This window comes from Formica exsecta, unplaced genomic scaffold (assembly GCF_003651465.1).
Source record: "Formica exsecta isolate Colony F162 unplaced genomic scaffold, ASM365146v1 scaffold410, whole genome shotgun sequence".
NCBI classification, from domain to species: domain Eukaryota; kingdom Metazoa; phylum Arthropoda; class Insecta; order Hymenoptera; family Formicidae; genus Formica; species Formica exsecta.
The window spans coordinates 3,948-15,929 of NW_021851341.1; positions in this window are offsets into that span (position 1 = coordinate 3,948).

Genomic DNA, 11,982 nt, shown 5'->3' on the forward strand with positions numbered 1-11,982 from the left:
GAGTGCGCATGTGCGAAATAAGTAAGTTGGTCGGTAACGCCATCTGAACTTTTCTCTCGCTCACTCTCGTTTTTCTTTCTCTCTCTAACTCATTAATACATATGTAGCAATAAATAATAATCCAAAATAATGTATTTTAATAAAAAATATATACAGATAAATTGTTAATAATATATTTGAAAAATGAAAAAAATAAAATAATGAAAAATTAATATAATTATGTTAATATACAATATATTACATAAATAATTATGCTATATGCAAAATATATTACATGAAATAATAGAGAGAGCAAAAAAGAGAAAATAAAATATTATTCAAAAAATGTTAAATGTATTATAAAGACAGTATTAAAAAAACATATATATATATAAAGTTATAATTACAAATATAATTATATTAAATATCTGTAATCGCTTCGTAATCGCTTTGTATCAAAAACTCTGATAAATTGCGCAATCGTACAATAAATAACATATAATGTCATCTATTCTGTCAAATAAGGTAGGCAGTAGGCATTTAATTGGGTATTTAAATAGTGTGAGAGAGAACAAAAGAGTAGAAAAAAAAGTAAGTGACAGAGAAATTTAGATAGCGTTACTGGCCAACTTACTTATTTCGCGCATGCGCACTCCGTTTTGGCCAACACAAAATCGGGAGAGTTGCGCTACTGTATATACTGTGCTTTTGTAACACATTACATATAATATACTACTATATATGCTACTATATTACTATTATATACTACTATATATACTACTATATTATTACCTTTTCTAATTGTAACCTTCTATTTTTAAGGTTTATCATATTCTACTCTTCTTGTCAGTCACCGCAGCGTTACTCTCTGGCACAACATCTATAATAGCATACGATTGCGGAGGAGCGTACCTCAATGTCACCACCGTTTCGCTGTTAAGATCCAGCGAGTGCGACTTAGCGGTAGACACACCTACGACAACACAGTCTTATATACAATTATTACAACTATTCAGTTACGCTCATACCGAAATTATACAATGTAAAATAGAGATAATGCGCACCATATATCATTGTGGTATGCATTCGCATATTGCGGCCGTTCATAACGGTTACGCGAGTTACCTCCAAGAAACATCTCGTAGTAGGTGCACAAAGATGCATAAAGAAGGACTACTTAAATTAGGAAACGCAGAAATCATAGACGGGTTAAAAACAAACCATACTTATTATAGAAGCTTGTAGCTGAGTGAAGCGAGGGGGGGGGGATTTAAGGCGGGAGGAGGCACGAACCAAGCATCCATCTCTTCCGTGGCAGCGGCACTGTCGTATCTGTGTAGGGCGTTTACACACTTCCTCAGCCCGACAAATAATTGTTAGAAAACAACATTTGCGGGTCTGAAAAAATATGCGAGGTACAAGTGGCTGAATCGGGAATCGAACCCGAGTCTTTCGCTTTCCGCTCAATGGATGCAGTGCCGATTGTCACGGAGAGACGAAATCCCCAGCACGTCTCCAGAGCGGTCCAATCATATTAAGGAGTGGAGACTCAAGCTTACGAGACACAGTATAGGTAGAAAAGATAGTTTATTCAGTGAGAGAGAGATAGATAGATAAAGCAGATAGGTGGTGCAGGGCCGGGCGATGTCGTGCGTGGAGCGGTGTCGCTGGTAGCCGGGTGCGGGGCGCAAAGCGGAGACGCAAAGCGATGAGTGCAAAGCGGCGAGAAGCGCAAGACAGGTGCGGCGTGCAATCGTTCCCGGTTTTATTTACATGCGACTACGGCGCGGTTAGAGCTAGTGGACTTATTACGAACAGGCCTTATTTCTAGCAGACTTAGTATTATGCGGGTCTTATTACTAGCAGGTCTTAAGACTAGAATGCGGTTATAACTAGCGGACTTAGTACTAGGCAGGTTTTACTACTAGCAGAAAAAAGAATGAGAGTCGCCACGCTGCCGTTTTTCGTTTAACGCTTTTTCTAAGTCGTACACTAACGTCACGTACATCCATTTTACGCCACCTGGAACTACATGGCCACATCCACTTTCGGAGCCGATAAAACAGCCGATTGGTTCATGTCCGTGCTACATCCACTTTTCGAGTTTGGTTCATATCCGTGCTACATCCACTTTTCGATGCTAGTAGTACCAGAGAGAAGCCTGAGAGAGGCAATGCCGGCGATTTTCATGGGACGCTTTTTCTAGGCCGTAGGGCAGCGCCGTGCATCCACTTTTAGGAATTGGAAACACTTACCCACATCCACTTTTCGGTACTGTCGGTCATTTGGTTCATGTCCGTGCGTCCGTGCTACATCCACTTTTCGAGTTTGGTTCATATCCGTGCTACATCCGCTTTTCGATATTTTCGATAGTGATAGTACACTGATCGCTTGACAAAGAGAGATGATCGCGCCGTCTTTGTCTCTCTTTCATCGCGTATGTGTGTAGTATCCGTGAAGGCACAAACACCGATACGTTGAGCACACGGATGCGATCGTTGAGAGATAAATCTAGACAAGGAGCGACAATCGCGTGCTGTCCTTGTTCTTCTAACGTATCGCTTTTCGGTATCGGTCATTTGGTTCATGTCCGTGCTAATATACATCCACTTTTCGATACTGTCGGTCATTTTGGTTCATGTCTATGCTAATACATCCACTTTTTGACATGTCTTCATAACGAAAACATATGACATCCTTGAAATGGAGATTGATATACAAGATTGTTATCAAACTGTAAAATATGTGTTATTATGCAATAAATAGAAAAATAATAACTAATTGTAAGTATTGTTTATATACGTCTCGATTGGACACAATCCAATCGAGATTTATAAGTGAAAAATCGTAAGTAACAGTCGCTGTTTTTTCTTTTCATTTTTTCCCTTGGTGCGGGAGGGGAAAATACCTACGCATACCTCGGGGTCGGCCTCGGGGTTATGTGGGACTTGCACCCACTAAACCCCCCATCCAGGATGTGTTTTATTCGTTGCATGTATACATTCTGTCACAATTTTATCTAGAATCTGTGTAGTTGCCCAATGATATTGCCACGTGCGATTAAATGCCATCAATTGCGTTTTAGTGATATTTGTAAATAAAGTTGTTGGGCGCACTAATTTTGTTACTGTTGGAATATAAAGAATGGATTTTCTAGATTAATGCCAAGTTGAGCATAAGCACTTTGATTACACGTGCCTTGATCACATGTAACAAGTTGCACATCAGCACCCGTTTCGCTCAATCTATCTAGACATTCTTTTAATAATATTATTATTTCCTCTGCTTTCATGCATTTTCCTGGGAGGAAATATGCTAAAGGCTGTCGCCATGTATGATGCGCATTCAAGCTGTCTAGACAAAAAACAAAAACGCATTTAGCTCTTTCGGGTTTTCTTCCTAGAGATCCAAGGTCAACAAGGCCTTCTATCTCGTCCAATTTAAGCGAATATTCTTCATAAGGTTTAATAGCCATTTCGTCCCATTTTAAAGCACATACTCTTTCCTCCATTGATATGTGAGAAATCTTTTCCTTTAATTTTTGAAATATATAATCACAAAATCCTCGTCGTATATCATATTCTTCTAGCCAATTTTGAATAGTTCGCTGTGCAGGAAAATTATAACCTGCTTTTCTTAAGCGACAAAAAGCAGCGGCTGAATAATAATAGAGTTGTCTCGAAAGATTTTTTTCTTCTTTCGTGTACTCTGCTTTTGGTGTATGTAGCTGCAACTTTATCATTGCTTTAGCAACGGGATGCAGCTCTTGTTCATCTATCATTTCTTTTAATATCTTTTTCTTCTGTTTATCATTTTTCGGCGTTTTACGTATTTGTGGAATACAACGTAAACGATATTTTAAACGTCTTATTTGTCTTCGCAATCTAATATTTTCTGATTTTAGAGAATTAATTTGAGTGTACAAATTCCATATTGTCGTATTATTCTCTTCATTTTCTGTTCTTCTTTTATTATGTGGAAGGGATGTAGGGACGCTTTCAGGTGTAGATATTAGAACTCTTTCAGGTGGCTCAAGATGCACCCATTGCATTATATCTTCCTCTTCCATGGAAGTATCAAAATATAAATGTGATGGCTGATAACATCGCAATGGATGCTGCTTTACAAGTGGCTGCTCATCTGTTATTATATTATTATTGTAAATAGAAACGGATGCAGATGATGCTGATGTGGCATTTTCCTCCACAAATTCTATTTGTTCTATATTTGTTTCTTCAAAGTGAGGCACTTGTTCCATTTCTATTTCTCTATTTTTGTTTATTTGTACATTGTTATTTGATATATTAATAAAAGATGTATAATGAATTGGCACTGCATTGCGTTTTAATCTTTTTTTGGTATTATTTGTAAATAAATCTTGATGAAAATGGTCCTCGCATAATCCTGCACATCGAATAGAGCTAGGTGACCATTTTTCTAATTTAGTATTGCCTGTAACAAAAACGAAATAAAAAATTGGAAAATAAGTATCATAATAATTTTTGTAAATTTCTTTTCTTTAATACTTCTCTTTAAATATATTTCCCTTTAACTTTGCTCAAACATAGTTATGTACATGTTGTCATTTCATCATAATACTCAGTGTACGAAAAATATAAATAGAAAGCTTATGAATCAAAAGTTATGGAATATGTTATAAACTAGTAGTTATATAAATAACACGGTTATGCATAATTAATAATAATTAATTAATAATAATAATTAACATTTTAGTTAAATTATTACTATCACAAAGTATTTTACAATTTTGAAAAAGGACATTTTTGTTATTTATTAAAATTTACATTTAATAGCCAGCAGTTGTAAGTAAAACGATAAATAATAAAGTAAGCAAATCGCGTCGCAAGTAACATGATATGCGATGTATTTATGTCACGTGTTATAAAATGTTGAATTTTACTAAATTATTGAGTATTATGATGAAATGGCAACATGACATACGTCATACGTCAATCTCTAAAACACGAGTTAGAAGTCATATCGCAAGACCCAAAGTAAAAAGGTAAATGTGATATTTCAAGCAAATAAAACTCGTATCATAAATAAAATATTTACATTGAATCATACATTGTTGTATTCGTTTCAAACAGCGCTACAACTGTTATTATCTCGAAGTATCCACATTATTATAAAAAAATTATGCATATCTCTCCATTCATTAATACAGATAACTTTTGTAAGCAACCACTATGTTCACAATAGAGTTCAGTTTGAATCATTTAATTTGATATTATTTATTATTATCTATCTCCTTTAGCTTAAAAAATAAAAGGATATGGCCACTTTTGATAGGACACCTTGTATATATTTGTCATATACAAATATAGAAATAATAAAAGATGTATAATGAATTGGCACTGCATTGCGTTTTAATCTTTTTTTGGTATTATCTGTAAATAAATCTTGATGAAAATGGTCCTCGCATAATACTGCACGTCGAATAGAGCTAGGTGACCATTTTTCTAATTTAGTATTGCCTGTAACAAAAACGAAATAAAAAATTGGAAAATAAGTATCATAATAATTTTTGTAAATTTCTTTTCTTTAATACTTCTCTTTAAATATATTTCCCTTTAACTTTGCTCAAACATAGTTATGTACATTACTATACATGTATTTCAAAATGTTATAAAGTCGATCTTTTTGTAAAAATGATGGTAAAATGATGGTAAAAAAGGTAATAAATTTATATTATTTAGGATACTATATATAGGGTGTCCCACCAAAAATGGCCACTTTTGATTCGTGCAAATATGTCAAAAATTGACATATCATGTTGTCATTTCATCATAATACTCAATGTACAAAAAATATAAATAGAAAGCTTATGAATCAAAAGTTATGGAATATGTTATAAACTAGTAGTTATATAAATAACACGGTTATGCATAATTAATAATAATTAATTAATAATAATAATTAACATTTTAGTTAAATTATTACTATCACAAAGTATTTTACAATTTTGAAAAAGGACATTTTTGTTATTTATTAAAATTTACATTTAATAGCCAGCAGTTGTAAGTAAAACGATAAATAATAAAGTAAGCAAATCGCGTCGCAAATAACATGATATGCGATGTATTTATGTCACGTGTTATAAAATGTTGAATTTTACTAAATTATTGAGTATTATGATGAAATGGCAACATGACATACGTCATACGTCAATCTCTAAAACACGAGTTAGAAGTCATATCGCAAGACCCAAAGTAAAAAGGTAAATGTGATATTTCAAGCAAATAAAACTCGTATCATAAATAAAATATTTACATTGAATCATACATTGTTGTATTCGTTTCAAACAGCGCTACAACTGTTATTATCTCGAAGTATCCACATTATTATAAAAAAATTATGCATATCTCTCCATTCATTAATACAGATAACTTTTGTAAGCAACCACTATGTTCACAATAGAGTTCAGTTTGAATCATTTAATTTGATATTATTTATTATTATCTATCTCCTTTAGCTTAAAAAATAAAAGGATATGGCCACTTTTGATAGGACACCTTGTATATATTTGTCATATACAAATATAGAAATAGTATGCATATATAGATATTATTTATAAATAGAAAAGCCATTTGTTATTATAATCAGATTTTGTAAAAATTTAATGTAGAATAACTTCAAAAAATTATAATGTAAAAAAATCTTTCGTATTTTAATGTTTAGCAAAAAAAAGTTATGTCACATGTCTCCTGTATAATAAGTATAATATAATTAAATAGGTAAACTAATTATATTAGATATTTTTTACATTGCTTAAATATTGACCATAAAAATTGAAAGCGAAAATGACAGACATTCATTAATTATTAAATGATTTACATTAATAATTCATATTATATTCATTTCGTCATTATTATCTATTTTGTTGCTATTATATAATTTTTTAATATCATGTATACCGTGTCAGCAATTAATGAGACAGTTATAGGCCACCGCGCTGTCTGTATAGGTGTCCTTGTTCGCTCCAATATCTCTATCAAACATTCATTTTATTAATAATTGAATCATATAAAGAGATAAAGTTTAATAAGAAATACAAATTCTTATATTGAAATGTGTACTATAATATTATAATATAAAATATTATAATATATAATATATTAATATAGAAATTGATTGCTTCCAAAATGCACTTTATATGTATATATGTATACATATATATAAAATTTATGTAAAAAAATTATCATAACGCATTTTCTTCGTTGAAGAAAATGCATTTCATTCGTTGTACTACGTATAAAAGCATTAAAATAAAAGATCATTCAGAGAGAAATAAATACTTTACTAAATATTTCATATTTAAGGCTAAAAAATAAATAGATTGATAAAAATAGAAAGATTGCATTTTCGCTGGGGAAGCAATCAATTTTTACTTTAATATATCAGGTGATTGCATAAGTTCGTGCCCGATTTAAATATAAACTTCAATAGATTATATTTTAGAGATAACACTTATTACTATCACAAAGTATTTTACAATTTTGAAAAAGGATATTTTTGTTATTTATTAAAATTTACATTTAATAGCCAGCAGTTGTAAGTAAAACGATAAATAATAAAGTAAGCAAATCGCGTCGCAAGTAACATGATATGCGATGTATTTATGTCACGTGTTATAAAATGTTGAATTTTACTAAATTATTGAGTATTATGATGAAATGGCAACATGACATGCGTCATACGTCAATCTCTAAAACACGAGTTAGAAGTCATATCGCAAGACCCAAAGTAAAAAGGTAAATGTGATATTTCAAGCAAATAAAACTCGTATCATAAATAAAATATTTACATTGAATCATACATTGTTGTATTCGTTTCAAACAGCGCTACAACTGTTATTATCTCGAAGTATCCACATTATTATAAAAAAATTATGCATATCTCTCCATTCATTAATACAGATAACTTTTGTAAGCAACCACTATGTTCACAATAGAGTTCAGTTTGAATCATTTAATTTGATATTATTTATTATTATCTATCTCCTTTAGCTTAAAAAATAAAAGGATATGGCCACTTTTGATAGGACACCTTGTATATATTTGTCATATACAAATATAGAAATAGTATGCATATATAGATATTATTTATAAATAGAAAAGCCATTTGTTATTATAATCAGATTTTGTAAAAATTTAATGTAGAATAACTTCAAAAAATTATAATGTAAAAAAATCTTTCGTATTTTAATGTTTAGCAAAAAAAAGTTATGTCACATGTCTCCTGTATAATATAATTCCTGTATAATAAGTATAACATAATTAAATAGGTAAACTAATTATATTAGATATTTTTTACATTGCTTAAATATTGATCATAAAAATTGAAAACGGAAATGACAGACATTCATTAATTATTAAATGAATAATTCATTAATAATTCATATTATATTTATTTCGTCATTATTATCTATTTTGTTGCTATTATATAATTTTTTAATATTATGTATATCGTGTCAGCAATTAATGAGACAGTTATAGGCCACCGCGCTGTCTGTATAAGTGTCCTTGTTCGCTCCAATATCTCTATCAAACATTCATTTTATTAATAATTGAATCATATAAAGAGATGAAGTTTAATAAGAAATACAAATTCTTATATTGAAATGTGTACTATAATATTATAATATACTATAATATTATGTTACGTCCGGTGGACTCCACGATTCTTTTCTTTCACGTAATATTAAACGCCTACGCTCTGAAACTCTTTGCACTATAAACAATAAACTAAAGGAATATCTAGCAGGCGAGACTAATATTTCAAAGCCTAAACCATGCGTGATAAATATTCGAACAAAGGTCCCCTAGAAGACCAAGAATTTTAAACAACAATTAAAAGATACTCGAACCGTGAGAAGGCTCGAAATCTAAACAGTGCGCATGCAAGAGACTAATAAATATATCAAATAATATTTTTCTTGAGAGTCCTCTAGTGAAAAAGCGTTACGGGAAGAGTCTCGAATGAAGGCCCTTCTAAGAACTAGAGTGTTATCTTATTGATGTAACTATGATCCGCGACTGAAACTCGCGACATTCGACACCACGTGCTCGCCTGCTAGACCACCCTTGCGCGTTATCTGTTTAAGATAAAACTCAAGTGAACAATAAAACTGTCAACTTGGCCAATCATGGCGGACTCTCCAGTGGGCGAGACTTAATTTTTAAAAACAAAAGCCTACACCAATAGGCGCTAACTCTTGGACCTTCTTTTGGAAGGAAGACGCCCTTAACTCATAAGAGGGGCACCATTTTAAAGACTGATTATCTGTTTGAGATAAAACTCAAGTGAACAATAAAACTGTCAACTTGGCCAATCATGGTGGACTCTCCAGTGGGCGAGACTTAATTTTTAAAAACAAAAGACTACACCAATAGGCGCAAACTCTTGGACCTTCTTTTGGAAGGGAGACGCCCTCAACTCATGAGAAGGGCACCATTTTAAAGATTGATTCTTTAAAAAAGAATATTGCTTGCCTAATGGAGAGGGTACGCGAAGAGACGCCAAGATTCGACTTACGCGAAATCCTTCCTCAGAAAAATCAGTCCATCTTCGCCGTTTGACTCGAACCGTTGCACCAAGTCCGGCTACAGCTCACTTCGACTTCAGTTTTAAATTTTTATACAAATTCTAAGTGTTTCGAAAACCGCGTTGTTTGGTGCAAGTTAGACATTCAGTGCGAATTTGGAAGACCTTGCGCCAAGTGACTGCAGCGACTGCGAACCGCATTCCAACCAGCCAGGTCGAGCTCTAGCCGATTCATCGGAACTCGCCTCGCCCTTCGGAGCCTTTCATTGTCTGATTTTCATTTGTTACCAATGTACTCGATAATTAGTAAGTGGTTTGAATGTTCTCAAATCTGTTTTCCTTCTCTTTCACCTCTGTGTGTTTGAAATAATTCTTGGATTATTAATTATAATAAATCAATCAGTAACTTCAATCATTTACGTTTCAATCTTAACTTACTTTCCTATTCGGTCTTCTCTCCTTTGGTCCTTTTACCCCCTTCTCTGGGATATTACCTTGGATCTTATATCACCTGTCACCAAGGGTCACCTGCATTTAGCAGAGCGACTCGTGATTTTCCTATTTGTCACCAAGGGTCACCTGCATTTAGCAGCGCAACTCGTGATTTTTCTTCGTCGCCCAGGGTCACCTGTATTTAACAGAGCGACTCGCGATTTCCTATCTGTTGTTAAAGGTCACCTGTATTTTACAGAGCGACTCGCAACTTCCTACTTGTCACCAAGGGTCACCTGCATTTAACAGCGCGACTCGTGATTTTCCTTCGTCGCCCAGGATCACCTGTATTTAACAGAGCCACTCGCGATTTCCTATCTGTTGTTAAGGGTCACCTGTATTTTGCAGAGCGATTCGCAACTTCCCACTTGTCACCAAGGGTCACCTGCATTTAGCAGAGCGACTCGTAATTCTCCTTTGTCGCCAAGGGTTACCTGTATTTGACAGAACAACTCGCGATTTCCTATCTGTTGTTAAGGATCACCTGTGATTTACAGAGCGACTCGCAACTTCCTACCTGTCACTAAGGGTCACCTGCATTTCGCGGAGCGACTCGTGATTTCATTTGTTATACCTCCCGTCTTCTATGTCATTCAGTAAAATTTTTCTTTTTATTATAAACCATATATATATATATATATATATACCCAATAAACACATGATGGTATATTAAGCGTTTATTAAACGTAGAATTAGTATAAAAGTGGTATAAGTATACCAGATAAACGTTTTAATTTTTATGGTTTTTATACGATCATATAATATACGATAATGATATCCGTTTTTATTATGTTTTTATAATACAAAACGAATTTTATACGTTGAAAAATAGTATACGAGTATACGAAAAGAAAGATTTAATTTCTAGAATGTATCTACGTCTATTTTATTCCTTAAAATCGTATATTTATGTAATCGAAAAAACGTTTATAATTTATGAAAAAGATCTCATTTATAAATGTTTAGAAAATACTATTGTATAAATAATATAATCTATGTTTTTAAAACGTCAATAAACTGTTGCACAAAAATAATATATACACACATGATTTTACAACTAAAATATTATACGACTAATAAAAATATTTTAAATATATTTTATATTATTTATATTTAACCATATATTAAGCTAAATAGAGATATGTTCTCATTAAGAAATACAAATTCTTATATTGAAATGTGTACTATAATATTATAATATAAAATATTATAATATATAATATATTAATATAGAAATTGATTGCTTCCAAAATGCACTTTATATGTATATATGTATACATATATATAAAATTTATGTAAAAAAATTATCATAACGCATTTTCTTCGTTGAAGAAAATGCATTTCATTCGTTGTACTACGTATAAAAGCATTAAAATAAAAGATCATTCAGAGAGAAATAAATACTTTACTAAATATTTCATATTTAAGGCTAAAAAATAAATAGATTGATAAAAATAGAAAGATTGCATTTTCGCTGGGGAAGCAATCAATTTTTACTTTAATATATTATAATTATATTTCAACATTTCAATATATAAGAATTTGTACTCTTCATTAAATTGTATCTCTTTATATGATTTAATTATTAATATAATGAATATGTGTATGTACGAATGTATGTATGTATATATATGTATGTATGAATAAATGTGTGTGTATGTACGAATATATGTATTTTTGTATGTCTGAATGAATGTGTGTGTATGAACGAATGTATGTATGTATGTTTGTATGTATATATGATAAGAATATACAAAATAAATTATATAATTTAAAATTTATTATTTTGTCATATTTATTTTTTCACATTTTTTTTTACATTTTTGTCTATATTTTTTTTTTCTTTAATTATAATAATTATAAATATTTATTTCCCTGCCTCTACCCCTCCCTCTTCCTCTTGCTTTTCCACCTCTCCCTCCTCTTCAACCTCGTCCTCTCTGT